Source organism: Leuciscus leuciscus (genome assembly GCF_965113295.1).
Source record: "Leuciscus leuciscus genome assembly, chromosome: 1".
NCBI classification, from domain to species: domain Eukaryota; kingdom Metazoa; phylum Chordata; class Actinopteri; order Cypriniformes; family Leuciscidae; genus Leuciscus; species Leuciscus leuciscus.
In genome coordinates this window covers 78858198-78873162 of record NC_138725.1, presented here as the reverse complement: position 1 = coordinate 78873162, position 14965 = coordinate 78858198, and the positions used below count along the sequence as shown (strand labels likewise).

General features: G+C 37.9%; 1 protein-coding gene and 1 long non-coding RNA gene across 5 annotated transcripts in view; both read left to right on the top strand.

Moving 5' to 3' along the window:
• LOC309512805 overlaps positions 1-14965 on the top strand; it is a 159193-nt gene that overhangs the window by 29330 nt on the left and 114898 nt on the right. The window lies entirely within an intron of this gene.
• gprc5ba (G protein-coupled receptor, class C, group 5, member Ba) overlaps positions 1950-14965 on the top strand; it is a 58926-nt gene continuing 45910 nt past the window's right edge. For all 3 annotated transcript variants that reach the window (XM_082186727.1, XM_082186725.1, XM_082186726.1), the window contains exon 1: positions 1950-2472. The gene's annotated coding sequence lies outside the window, so the exon portion shown is untranslated. The remainder of the gene's footprint in view (positions 2473-14965) is intronic.

Below are 14965 nucleotides of genomic sequence, written 5' to 3'. Positions count from 1 at the left end.
ACGTGAACTGGAGGGCGCCGAAACTCAGCTTGTGCCTCACAGATTTGAGAAATATAGGCTATCTATTATAGAAAGCTTGAAATGTCTACTTTTAAACGAAACTATTCAAAACGCAAAGAAATAGGCTACACTCTGATTATGTAATTATCACATTTCACATGCATTTCTCTCTGACGTTCATGCGAGTCCCCACTCCAAGTTCATCTTTGCAGCGACACAGAAAACACCAGTTTATTAATAAACAATTAAAATGTCTCCTTGCTATTTTTGACACATTAATACTTTTGCCGGTTCTTTGTGGCAATCTTTGCGTGAGGCCGTGCGCTTGAGTGTGGCTATATTATGTAGGCTACACACGCATTATCCTGTATATAGGCTAGCCTATTAAAGTTATAAAATTAATATAAAGGGGCGATTTGTCCACTAAATGAACAACTACTAGTCGACTAGAAAAAAACTTTAGTCGGAGGCAGCCCTTATTCCACGTATTCTGGGTTGAGCGAGCGAGTAGTGTTGCCAACTTAGCGCCTTTGTCGCTATTTTTAGCGACTTTTCAGACCCCTTTAGCGACATTTTTTCAAAAAAGCGACTAGCGACAAATCTAGCTACTTTTTGGACAAACCTCAGTAACCTCCAAGTGTTGCCAGCACAGCCCTGCGAGCGCGAGGTTTGTGTTCTCCTTGCCGTCACACACTCTGCGTCTACCCTGTTCAGTGAATGGCTGAGAGAGGAGCAGCAGCACGGCAGCTAACAGACGTGAATGAGCAGTGTTGTTTCCACGGACTTATCACTTATCTTTTGTTTTATATTTAAAGAATTTAGTTTGACCATTTTATTTTATTACTTATGCTTATCACTTGTAATACTCACTATCACAGTTCACCCAGTTCCCGAACTCTCTCAATTCAGATAATTTTACACATATAAAAAATAGTCATTCAATAGCTACTCGTTCTATTGTCTGACAAAAAAATATAGTAAATGAGAATGTTCTATATTGATTCTATAACGAGGGGGCTGCAGCCCCCGCAGCACCCCCCTTCCCGCGCTACTGGATGCTGAGGACATGAAACTGATCAGGAATATTATTAATAAAGCAATCTTTAGTGACAGAAGTGATAGGTCTCACATATTTGTAACATGGAGTCGGCTTTGCAGCCTTGGCTAAATGAAGTTTACACGAGACTAGATAATGATCTGAGATGTCATCGCTCTGCTGCAGAATTTCAACGGCATTAACATTGATTCCATGTGACAATATTAGATCTAAATTATGATTATGAAAATGAGTGGGGTCAGAGTTCAGAATATCTCTAAATGCCAATCCCAATTCAACATCAGTGTCGAATTGTATCTCCTTAGTGACAGAGAAAGCTCAATATGGATTAATGAATTTTTAATATAGAAATTGTGTATGAAATGTTTTCATTTGAAATATGCACAGCTTAAATATACAACCATGTTGAATTTCAGCCCCCAAAAATGCAAGCGTAAAAATACATGCAAAAAAATGCAAATCCCCCCACCCCCCAAGTAGTGCAATTCAACAAGCTTTATTTATTTTTTTTTTTTTTTTATTAATTTACTTCCATATTAATCATAAAGCTGTTGCTACGGCACATAATCTGCCCTATACCTTAATGGACAGTCAGGAGGAGTGTCTCGGCTACTACTGAGTAGGCTATAAAATTAGAATAAATTGTAGGTAGCCTATTTCTGTAATTATTTCTCTTTTCTCTTGCCTCCTTCACATTCTCTCTGCATTCACTAAGTAGGCCTATGTATCTTTTAAAAGATAACACAAATTTTATTTATTTAAAAAAAAAGAAAAAAAAAGCTTTGTAAACATGTTTGTGAGGGATGGCTGCTTGTGTTCGTGAATGACAGTGAGGGGGCGGGGCTTGTTTGTGAATGACAGCGAGGGGCGGGGCTTGATTGTGACTGACAGCGAGGGGCGGGGCCTGTGCTGCGCTGATTGATTGAATCAAACAGCTGAGAACGCGCGTGTGATTGTGAAGACAGAGGGATAGCAGCAGATGCAGTGAAAGAAACAGCAGCACATTAAAACATTAACCGATGAAGAAGAAGGGTTCTGCGGCTAACAGATGAAACACGACGAATGTGTGTGTGCTCGGTGTGTGTGTTGAAGTCGATGATGGTGTGATGAAGAACAAGGACGCCTGACATTTTCGTTTCTCTGTGTCAACTGATGAACTCAGTGCTTGAGGCTGAAAGGGAATACGCGTTTTCTCACGGTTTTTATTTCCAGCGCCTTTTATTTGTTGATGTTTGACCTCGTTTATTAATCGCCCGACTACACTGAAGACTAAGGGGATATAGCCATTTTAAAGAGCTCGAAGAGGAGTAATTGTGCGACCCTTCACTGTGTGAATCAGCTGCAGGAGCCGAGATGTGACATTTCCCACACGCGTATTCAAACATCTCTCATAGCGGACGCTTTTATCGAGAAAGGTACGTGTACAGATCAGATATACTGTAATAATCGTGTATATATATCAGATATAGGCTATTGAAATTACAAGAGCTGTTTTCGGGCAGGTTTCATCAAATGTCGTCGCTTATGTGGATTCGAATATCGTGTGTGTGTTTATCTATATATTAAATCAAATCGTTCAAACATTAACGTTTAATTGGTCGTTTTAATGTGATTTATTTGTGCAAAAATTACACAACGATTCATAAGATGCCTCTGTGGAATAGAGGTGTATAAATATGAACAAATAATCTTCACATTGGAGATGATTTCCTCTGACAATACCATCAATAGAAGAATGACTTATTTTTTTATTCATCTGCATTAATAAATTGTGTATGCAGTTAAACGGCAGTATTATCATATTGCTTAATGCGACGATGCGTGGTTATGTGACATGAGGAAAATGGGATCTGAAATGTAAAGCAAATTTTAAATATTATTACCCAAATTAATTAGCATGTGTCCATTCATTAAAAAATAGTCCCATATTAATGTTATAGCTAATAGCAGAAGCTGGAAAGCATTCATACCCAATCACTGAAAGAGATTGTGTGATTTTTGGGGTGTTTTTTTTTCTCTCTCTCTCTCTTTCTGCATTTCATTTGAGCATGAGCATCCATGTTTCTAGTGTGCATCTGAAGATTCATCATCATCATTATCCTGAGCTTAAAAACTTCCCTCTGCAGGCAATGGACCCTTTTCTAAAAGCTGAAGTTGATCACATTAAACCTACATCTGTGGTTCAGCTCTGACTGATTCCCCTTCAACTACAACTACACAAAACATCTCTACACACTCACCCTTATTTAGCACACATACACATCTCAAAATAAATCTTAACATTTAGATAAGCCTAGAATATCAGTTGCAGCCTGGCTTATTATTTTTTGCACAATCCAGAAAACAGGAATAATAGGCTGTCTTTGAAACTATTATGAATGAATTGTAGTTTATTTGGTTGTTACTGATTTGACTAATCTGCTAGTGCTGGGCAGTAAACCGCTTTTAATTATGCATACTGTATGTATTTTTTAAATCTCCATGCTCTATAATAATTGCTGTGTTTTTATATGGTTTAATTAACATGCAATTTAGGGTATATTTTAAAATAATGTTTGTAATGTTTACATGAGAATGCTAAGAAACATGTAGCTTATTCATAAAAAGCTACAATTCATATTTTTCTGCCTCGTATTCACTAGTTTGAAATGGCACGTTATTACAAATGCTCAAAAGTGCTTTAAAGTGAGTTTTTGAGTAAAAGCATCTATACTCATGATGCTAAATGTGGTTATGATGCAGCTGTTGTGATTCTATATGTGTTTTGGCAGATGGATTTCATGTAAGGCCCTAAGAAAATGTTTTGTTTTGAAAAGGAATGTTAAAATGTTAGCGTAACAATGTTAACAGAAATGTTAAAGCTGTTGGCATAGCATATCTATTTTCTGTTTTTACTGCATTTTAAAAATGGTTTACATTCTGCATGCTTCATATATTGTCTTTTTTTTATTATAAAAAAAATTCATTCTACATACAGTACACAAAATACGAACAAATTAAACAATAAAAATATGGAAATACATACATATGCATGACCATAAGATACACGTACACCACTGTACCATACATTGCTGGGTAAAAAAAACATGACAAATAAACATGTCTTCACAAAAACAACAAACATCTCATTTATCCGCACCTTTGATTATATGCATTATTTCATGTTTCATGATCATCCATCCAGGAACTTTAGAAGAGGCTCCATATTTTTTCATTTTTGTGAGCCAAGCAAACCTGATATGACATTACAAACCATTATAGACATATATAAGGGCCTAAAACCATGCAAAGAGACAAAACTACTTTACTTTGAAACCACCAGAGTCTTGAAAAATACAGTTTCAGGTTTTTGGTGTTACCGCCCAGCACTAACTATCACTGGAGAAATGTGCAGGTGCATATTTGCATATTACTTGCCTAGTAGTGGTTATAAATGACATTCACTGACGTTTCATGTCGCTGACATCTAAAAATGTAAAAATAAACATTCTAGGGGGAAATATATTTTTCAATGTGCATAAAATGCATGATGTAAAAGCGAAACAACCTCTGATTTTCCATCTGGTATTCCCACACATTATATTGAATCAATGGGAAATCGTCTGATTTGAATGAGAGAACATTAGTGTGTTGACATTAGAGCCCGACCGATATATCGGCGGGCCGATATTATCGGCCGATATTAGGCATTTTCCAAACTATCGGTATCGGCATTTATAATGGCCGATAAATGAATATTTAAAAAATAAAATAAAAGCGGACAAAACACCCTTCAACCATGTTATGAGTGTTGGCGCTGCATAGTTTGTCCACCAGAGGGCACTATATAAGGAAGATCGCTAACATCAATGAGCTTGGAAATCACAACGAAAGTAATGATTACTGTATTTATAACTAGCATATCTGTAGTTCCAGTCTCTGCATTGTAAAATGTAAGTTAGGCATGCGAGTAGTGAACATTTAGACATAGAGAAAAAGTATCAAACATAGCCTGTGCATAAAAGTTCGCTTTTCTTTTACACGTGTGTGAAATCCAAGTGTGCGTTGCTGACTTCGTTTAGCCACAGCATTAACGAGTCACATAATGTATTTAGTGCATCACTAAGTAGTAGATTTTAGAAGGCAGGCAGCAAATGATGATTGAAAATGGTTTGTTGTAGCTTGATGGAATAGATGGATAGAATTAAAAGAGTGCAGGTAAAGGAATAAGCAAGTTGACATTGTAATTATAAGGTAGCTTATAACATTGACATTTGGCAGACGCTTTTATCAAAAGCGACTTACATTGCATTTCAAGGTACACATTTACAATCTTATCAGTTCTTCACACACACACACACACACGCACACACACACACACACACACACACATTATTACATAATTGAATTATTACTATCAATATTAATAATAATAGTTTACTTTTTTTGTTCAAAAGATTTTAAGTTTCATATCTTAAGTTTGTATTTTTATACATTATATTTATCAGAACTTTAATATATTCTGTTCTGTTGTGACAATAAAACAAACAAGTTTATTTTTAAACCGCATTATCATATTATTTTAGTAAGGCTGAGGACTCTTAAATAACGACAAATAATTAATGTTAGGGAAATCTGTACATGTTTTGTTACGCGTTTCTGGATTTTTAAAAAATATATATATATATATATCGGCCGATATATCGGAATATCGGATTTTTAAATCACCAAATATTTGTATCGGTATCGGCCTTAAAAATCCTTTATCGGTCGGGCTCTAGTTGACATCTGAAGTCTCCCTGTATGTTCGTACTATGCAAACATCCTAAGCATGTAAATGGTTGTTTGTTTGACCTCCTGGGAGCCAGGAATAGACGTTTGTCCTCTGTAGTGGACATTATGTTTGAGGGAATTTCTCTGACACCGCACAATGTCACAGTTTTCAGACACACCAAATGTTTGGAGGTTTCCCCGTGAAAACAACTTCTCCTTGGTCTTTAAAAATGACTGACATTCATTTAGTGATCAAAGTCTTATGGAAATATGATAATATATTGTAATTATCATTTAAATCTGAATACTTTTCCAGTTGTATTTCATAAATCAACATCTCAGGAAAACGTTATGGGGTTTCAAATTTAAAATATGACTTTCTGTTACAGAACAGGGTATTGATTTCATACTCGTCCCCTGCAGAAACACCAGGACTTACAGCATGTTCATCAGACACAAGAAGTGAACAGGGAAATTAGAATTATACATCAATATTCCTATGAAATATTAGATGATATTATTAAAATGTTGCCAATTATTACTCCCATTATTGCACTTTTTTTTTATTACATGTTGCCCCATGAAAACATTAATATGCAAATTAGATGCAGTGTATAGATATGTTGTATTGAATGGGAAAACACATTTATGACCATTTTACCCACATATTGCAGAAAGTAAAATGGTGTATCAATTCATTCCATTATATCTTTCATAACATCATCTTTATGCAAAGTTTGGTTAAAAAAAATCCTGAAACCTAAAAATGTAATGAAATAGTTTTTGCCTATACATGTAAGTTCATGTCATTTAAATTTTTAAACATCTGAGTCCTGGTGTCACTACACACAGCATAACATATGAATAAAAAAAAAAAATATTTTTTTTACTATTAGTTTCTTATGTTCTAAACATTGTGCTGACATGATAAAATACTAAATTCAAAGAACTTTTTTTTTCTTCATGAATTACCCCTGCTTATTAAAAAGTTACGTTCATATTCGACCATCAGATTGGCGGACGGACGAGACCATAACATGTATTACAATCTCATAATGCTCGTTCTGGAGTGAATGAATGCAGATATAAGCTTTGTATGGCGTACAGAATCACTGTGCTGGTGTGATTATGTTGTGTTGTACGGTATTGTACAGTAACTAAATGATTTAACTGAAGCAGTTAAGATAAAACGACTTTATGTTGGTAAAATTAATATTTTAATTCAGCAAAATATGCCTATAACACTGAGCAAGATGATACATGATCTTTCTTTATACAATATAATGCAATGTAGCAACAAAGGCTTGTATTGTAATATTTATTGTATATTTGAATCAGTTTCTGCTAGTTGTATGTTCATGTTTAAGAGCATTCGTACATCTTGAGAATTAAACATTTTGGGTGAGCCATCCCTTTAATGATCTCTATATATCGCTTGAAAAGACCATAAACATTACACACAACGCCTGAAGTAGCAATTCATTTACAGAAATATCCTAAAAAAAAACTAGTTCTGTTTGAGTCTTGGGTCCAGGTTTTGTCAGTCAGCAATGCTGTCTGTGGGTCGGGAACATCATTATGGTGCTGGGACTCTCCCAGTGCTTCTCCACCTGCTGGCTCTTCACATCGCAGTGAGCAAACCAGTCATATATGTATATTTAGATCAGTGGAAACATGGCAGCGATCCACAAGTGTTCACGGGACCGCTCAGACGGGCGTGTGAGGAAACTTAGACTATAAAGTTAACAGTGCTCAGCTGTTTCCCGTGGTTCCCTGAACCATTCCCAGTTTGTTTGTGTTGAGTAGCCTTGATTTAATGTGAAAAGCTTTGTTTGAACTATACTGACTCATAGGGTTCACTTCTCTGAGTATTATGTGCACTGACTTCAGCCCATTAATAGTCGCTCAAAGTTGCTTTTATCAACTGTGTCACGTCAGCAGCCACTTCTGCTGGAAATCAATCAGTGGGATCATGTTGCTTTGTGGCTGCTGGTGTGAACAAGCCTTGACTCAAACTAGAATAAGGGAAGGGAACACACTTACTGTAGGTTATGTGAACCACACAGCGACACGACATCATTGACGAGATATGCAAATGAGCAATAGAGACCCAATCAGGTCACAGGATGATTCCCACACGTAAATCTGCCAATGGTCTGGATGAAACCAAGCTGTGAATGCCCACCCATACAATATTTGATCCAGAATCGGGGTTGGGTCGTGATGAGCGTGCAGGACTCGTCAGTGAATTAAAGTTTGTGCGTCACCAGACATGTAAAAAGCCCTTTTTAGCCACTGGACTGCTTAATGTTTTGCTGGGTAATGGGTTAGATCAAACTGTTTTAATAAAGAAGTAAATAATAGCTGTAATTGTAGGCTTTTAATTTGAAAAGTGATTTGGTAAGCGAGCCATTCTTGTTCTAAGACATTTTCTTACTACTAATGGAGAAATACTGTGCCTGAAAGTAATGTGAACATTCAATTTAATTGTAAGTGAATATCTTAGTCACCCTGTGTTAGAAATCCAGCTGTTAATGTTATGTGTCTATGTGGTGTTTTTAATATGCTTTAAGACAAACCATGTGCGAATTCATAAGCCAACACCAATAATGAGTATTTTCTCCTTAAAACTGCTGTACAAAAAAAAAACGGGTACATTAGCAATATAGCGAGTGTATGGTGTATTTTGATGAACTATATGCCTTTCCTTTCTCCACTGACGTTCTGAGTTGTTCTGATAATAAAATAAGGCAGGCAGATCAATATTATTGTTGAATATTAAGTTAAATGTTAAATTTAATGTCCTCAACTAAGCAAGCCAAGCCAATGGCTACAAAGGTGGAAAAAGGTGACAGTGGCAAAGATCCAAAACTCCATCAGCTGGCAGGATGGAGAAAAAAACCTTTTAACAATATGCATTGTTTCAAAGCAGCTTTACAGAGATAATAGGAAATTACAGTAACAGAGATTGTTTTGGCTTTACAGCAGCTCTAGGATAAAGTTATTGTCCAGCTAAAGTTAGTTTTGATTGATTGATTGATTCACTTCCGTTGCAAAGATCATTAGATATTAGTTGCTAACACGACACCATTCTAACAGAAAACCCTCAACGCGCTCCGGCCGCCCATCCGCACAAAACAGCGCCTGGTGTCTCAAGAACACACTCCCGGAAATAGGTTTAAGGTGCAAACGATTATCCGTTATCTCTGCGCAAACACATGCGCATCACGTGTCCAATCCGTAGGTATGCGCGTTTGAATATATATATGTGCGCAGGCGTGTAGTCCTTTTTTACAAATCAACTCTCAACAAACTACTTGTCTGGCCTTAAAAATGTATAATACCTATAAAAATGTATCGCGTCCGCGTAGCCACGTGGCGAACAGTGTGTGTGATTATGATTCAGGCAGCATTATAGGTCAGAAGTATAGATGCCATTCTTCCAGTGGTGGGCTGTCTCTGCTGGCCTAGACACTATCAGAATCACTGGCTTGCATTGTAATATATTTTTCCCGTGAATGTGTATTGAATTATTTCCAATAGTCTATTCTCTTCATTTCATAGCTTTTTTCTTTGGTTGCGCTGCTTCCAGTAGTCTAAGCTTATGTTAGAGCTTTTATCCAATCATATTTCAGCCATCATGTGTTGCCATGATCAAAGAAATCTGCCTTGGGGCCTTCAATGGTGCAGGCGCCTGTAGCTTAAAAATGAATGGCAATGTAACGGTGCGCTTTAACCAATCAGATACTCAATCAGATTTCGAGATGGCGACACCGGGGCTATCTAGCAGGCTTAGAATAACGTCAGCCTTTTCACGTCCTTTGATTGGATGTTCAGAACGTGTACTATAACTACTAGTCAGAGCAAACCGCAAACGCCATCTGTACAATATAAAAACATATTAATGTAGCGATTAAATAACGCTTTCTATTTTACAAACCACAATGACTGACAGAGGAGAAGAAAGATTTACTTGCAAAGCCATTTTCAAGACGGACTTTTCAAGAAAAGCGGGACATCGTAAGGAAAGTTCGGCCAACCCCGAAGCTAGCAAGCCTGTCCCAGCCGGGGAAAGGGTTTACCCGCCACTTCCAATGCAGTAACTATGAGCGGTACCCTTGGCTCTCAGCCTCCGAGGAACTCTGCCAAGTGTATTGCTGGGAATGCCTGTTATTTGCAGTCGATCGACTTGGTGTTTGGGCCACACTGGGTTTGCAAACTTGAGTTGTCTAACCAAAGCAGCAGCGAGACACCAAATCACGGCCGGACACTTACAAGCAAAGGTGCTTTTGAAAACTTTTGGGGAAACCCAAGTGGATCTACAGCTCAGAGAACAGGTGCGCAGGGAAACGGAGCTCCACAACGAAGAGGTGAAGAAAAACAGGGAAATATTGAAAAGACTGATAGGTTGAGTCATATTTTTGGGTAAACAAGAACTTTCGTTTCGGGGACAAGATGAAAGCGCTGGATCCACAAATAGAGGCAACTATATGGAGCTTCTTTCTTTTCTCACTGAAAACAACACAGAATTACATTACCACCTGTCCACGAACAAAGTGTTTTGAGGGACGTCAGGCAAAATACAAAACTACCTGATTAATGCCATTGCTGAAGTGATGGGAGAAGAGATTAAAAAAGCACCCTTTGTCGCTGTAATGGTGGACGAGACGTCTGATGTGAGTAACGCGACGCAGCTCACACTGGTCCTGCGTTATGTGACGGACGCGAGTGTCAAGGAGCGGTTTGTCAGATTTGAAGATGTCACTAGTGGCAAGCGAGCCGATGACATTGCTGCTCTTATTGTCAGTTTCTTGGAGGAATGTGAATGTCTAGATAAAGTCGTGGCAGAGTGTTTTGATGGCGCACCGCCGCACCGGTCATGTCATATGGACTAAATGGGGTGCAGGCTAAAGTGTAGGAGAGGGCACCTATGGCCTTATTCATACAGTGCTATGCACATCGACTGGATTTAGTACTGACTCAAAGGTTAAGGAATGCAAGATCTTTTTTGCCCTCCTAAATGGCCTAGCTGCATTTTCCTCCAGATCCCCTAAGCGCACGCAACTACTGGACGAAATTTGCCAGCGGCGTCTTCCTCGTGTGGCACGAACACGGTGACAATACACATCAAGATTGGCCAGTAGAGTTTTTGAGAAGAGAGTTGCCCTAAAGGAGCTGTTTCACCACATGAACGTCATGAGGAGTATGAGGAGGACTCTGTGCTGATGCATTTAATGCACGTCTGGATGATTTTGAGTTTTGCTTTTTGCTTTACACATTTCATGGGATTTGAGTATTCAGATGTGCTTTTTGCAATACTACAGAGCAAAACATTGGATGTACAAGGGTGAATGAGTTTTGTGACACCATTGAGCGAGAGAGGGGCCAATTTGATCAGATCTATGAAGCCACTGCGCGCATTTATGTTTCTCTCCCTCCTCAACCCCCAGCAGTTTCAGACATACCGAAAAAAATCCCCGCAATACAGCTTTCACCAGCTTGACGTAACATTGTTCGATCTGTCCCGGCTTAATACAGAACTGACTGTAATGTATGCCATGACTGACTTTGAAGGCAAAAGTCCAGCTGATCTCCTTCATTTCCTTGAGAGCATGGGGCAGCTGCACACATCGTCATGTTTGACGCTGACTGTCCCTGTGTCCACTGCTTCTGTCGAGCCATTAGCCTCCATGGCGATAGAAAGGGAATTATTGCTGGAGCTGAAACACACAAATAACCTGTACAACAGTGTAACTGAAGTCTTTCTGAGAAAAGAAAGCAGAATGGATTTTGTGTACAGATAGTCAGTAGTTTTGGTGAGTAGGTTGTAATACATTTTATTTAGCCTACATTTGTTTATAGTACAGTCAACCCTGGCTAACCCGGGCCCCGTTTTTTTCTGTTCTGAATATTATTTCTTTTTTTATTGTAAATTCATGATCAAATTTTTTTTTTTTTTTTTTTTTCTATTTTCATACTATTAAAATCATGATTAAAAAAAAAAAAAAATGTCGGTTTAAATAATTTTTTTATGAAAAATACTTTGTATATATCACCTGAAAGAAATGTATGTACTATACTTTTGATGGTTCAAAACCGTTGGTAAACTTTTTTAAGAACCATTTAAGCTTTTGCGTTTTCTTTCCTGTAGAATTTGCACAAAAACACAATTTGCCTAAGTAGGAGAGTTTTAGACGCGATATGTGAACTAGGGTTTCTTGCTTTAGTAATGGCATTCATTCTCACTGCATGAGATACTTGTCTGTGATGCAACAGCCTGTTATACTGCGTTTCTGTATAATATTGATGGTTTCTATAGCCGTGGCATCATAATGATGGTATTAAGAGGTGGATTAATTCGGGTAGGACACCACTGAAGGCTTGGGTGTGAAATGCACGGCCCGCCACTGCATTCTTCTTATGATGTAACGAGTACATTAGGATTTATGGGAAGTGTTCCCAGTTCCGGCTGACCTAATTTATGCAGCCTAATAATCATTTAACTGATTTGAATAATAGGAATGTATCATTTTATATGTGTATGCCATGTTAAAGAGATGTGTTTTTAGTCTAGGCTTAAACTGACAGAGTGTGTCTGCTTCCCGGACAATGTTAGGAAGACTGTTCCAGAGTTTAGGTACTAAATAGGAGAAGGATCTACCGCCAGCAGTCGATTTTGATATTCTAGGTATTATCAACTGGCCGGAATTTTGAGATTGCAATAGACGTGAAGGACTATAATGCGTTAAGAGCTCGCTCAAGTACTGCGGAGCTAAACCATTTAGTGCTTTATGAGTAATCAGCAATATTTGTATAATGTATATGATGTTTAATAGGGAGCCAATGCAGTGTTGACAGAACCGGGCTAATATGGTCGTACTTCCTGGTTCTGGTAAGAACTCTAGCCGCTGCTTTTTGAACCAGCTGTAGTTTGTTTATTAAGCATGCAGGGCACCCACCCAGTAGAGCATTACAATAATCTAGCCTTGAGGTCATGAACGCATGAACTAGCTGTTCCGCATTTGTCAATGAGAGCATATGGCGTAATTTAGATATATTTTTAAGATGGAAAAATGCGGTTTTACAGATACTAGACACGTGACTTTCAAATGAAAGATTGGTATCAAAGAGCACACCCAGGTTCCTAACCGACGACGAAGACTTGACAGAGCAGCCATCAAGTGTTAGACAGTATTCTAGGTTAGTACGTGAGGAAGTTTTTGGTCCAATCATTAGAATCTCTGTTTTTTCATAATTAAGTAATAGGAAATTACTAGCACATTATTAGCTGTTTCATAACATAGTCAAGCAAAAGGCTAATCATATTAATTATCGTTATGTGTCCGACGCTGTAGAGAGTGATACAAAAACGCATTCCTCTTCTTCTGAATCAGTTTCTGGTTCAAACATATGTGACCCATACTAGCAAAGTGAGTCGCAATGAGCAAATTATTGTTATTTTTACATTCTCTATTAAAAAAACATCATGATGTCGAATATAAGTTGTTGTTTGAGCTACACCTGAGAGAGTCAGCAATGTCAACTTTAACCAAAATCATGTTAAAGTTTTCTGAAGGTTTTGAAACAAAATCACCTAGCAACCATCCTTTTAAATCCCTGGTAACAACACCAAATCTGGCACACACCAAATCAAAAACAAATATTTATAGGAAAAATATTTATTAAATTTGTTTTAACATTAGACAGCCTATATTCAGACCTACTGTGCCGTCAGATGTTTTCCCCCAACAGTTAAACGCTCACATATGAAATAGCAGATAATGTTTGCGTGAATAATCGGCAAGACAGATATTTTGAAATACTCTATTTCTGTGTAGGCCCACGTGTGTAAATCGGGATCACCCGTGTCTGAGAGTCTTTGTGCGCACGCTTCGGCTCTGTCAGATCATTTTTCATAGACAAGGGAAAGGTGATCCTCTCAGAAAACGTACAAATAAAGATCATTTTAGATGTTTGATTGCTCTTTGGAGCATTGGGATAACTAGCCGGTTTTGTGAAAACCTCAAAATTGTAATTTTTTCACTTGTTTTGCCTGTAGATCGAAATTATCCGGTGCACATTCTGACTCCTTTTGCCATCAGGGGTCACGTATATGGCAGAATTAATCCAGCATTTCCACTTGCCCCATTGTGCAGCATTTACTACAGTAAAGTTGAGCGAGTGGATCTCTGAGCTGCTGTGAGTGAGTGGAGGCGGGACTCATTTGCATATTCATAGAACCGCGAATACTAAATGAGGCGACGCCGGCTCAGAGATACATTCAAGCTTTTTTTAAGGCATGAAGACATTTTGTTCACAGTTAAAAACTTTTAAATGTCATTTTGGTGATCAAAGATGAGTTTTAAGTAGGGGTGTCTCAATATACTGTATCCCAATACAAAAATGCAACAATATGTATCGTGGATAGTGAATATTTGACCACAGAAAAAATATTCTATACAATAAAGTATGATAACAAATTCAAGCTTTAGTAATTAAATTAAATTGTGTATAATTCACCCAAAAGAAAAATTACTGTGAGAAAAAGTAAAAAATTTTGAGTTTAAGTATCACTACATTAAACCGCTACATGTAATGTTGAATATAATGTATAATAATGCAATGGGGGAATATTTGTGGGTCCTGATAATGCCAAATGTCTGATGTTACCAGTAAAAAGCGGCCCACATTATTTTAAATACATCTAGTCACTGACAGAGTGCAAGTATATTCATCTAAAATAATTCTGTATTTTCAGCTTCAGGATCATGAATATTATTATATTGGTGTCTCTATTGTTCTGTGCTTTGGTTTTCCAGCACCAAGTCCAAAATTGACTACAGTGGGACTTTAACACCTCACCAGATTGCCCATGCATTTCTTCATGTACTAAAATGCGTCTGTGATTTGCTCAGCCTGTGTTTGAGATGCCAGTCCTGGTTGTGTTCAGAAGCACAGGCTCATCAGCAGAACTGGTGCACGCTGGATCTGCTTATGTAAGAGGAGTCGCGAGCGAGCACAAAAGAGTGGGAGCAGATCTCCAGGGGAAAGCATGTCTTTCACTGCACACACACACACACACACACACACCGTCTCCAAACCAGAGAAAAGCATGTCTTTCCCTGCACACACACACACACACACACACACACACCG